This window comes from Austrofundulus limnaeus, unplaced genomic scaffold, assembly GCF_001266775.1.
Source record: "Austrofundulus limnaeus strain Quisiro unplaced genomic scaffold, Austrofundulus_limnaeus-1.0 Scaffold60, whole genome shotgun sequence".
Classification (NCBI taxonomy): domain Eukaryota; kingdom Metazoa; phylum Chordata; class Actinopteri; order Cyprinodontiformes; family Rivulidae; genus Austrofundulus; species Austrofundulus limnaeus.
This window is the reverse complement of record NW_013952462.1, coordinates 289264-289747: the sequence shown is the minus strand read 5'-3', so window position 1 is coordinate 289747 and position 484 is coordinate 289264.

The following is a 484-nucleotide window of genomic DNA, read 5'->3' as shown; positions in this document are numbered from 1 at the left end:
TGTGTGTGTGTGTGTGTGTGTGTGTGTGTGTGTGTGTGTGTGTGTGTTAACCCTAACCCTAACATTAACATTTCAATATAAAGTCATCTAAAAACTCAATTTTACTCTGTGCTTTTACTTTTAATGTCAGAAATTTACTTTTTATACATACAAAATATATTACATACAGTACTTTAAAATGTTTCTCAAGAAATAGGGGAGACTTTAACTTTTTCCAAAGTAATTTTATGGTTAGATACTTCATCATTTTGAAGTACTTCATACAGCACTGAATGTAACAAAATAAAAGTAGAAGTTATGATTTAAAAAAGATACTTAGTAAAATTCCAGACCCTCATAAAACAAACAATAAAATAAAATAAAATAAAATACTGAAGTACTGTAATGAAGTAAAATGAACTTTGTTACAGTACTTCAGTTAAAAGCACATTTTCTTTAAAATAAATTTGAAAGTTGCATTACACTTGCTCAACTCAGATGAGTA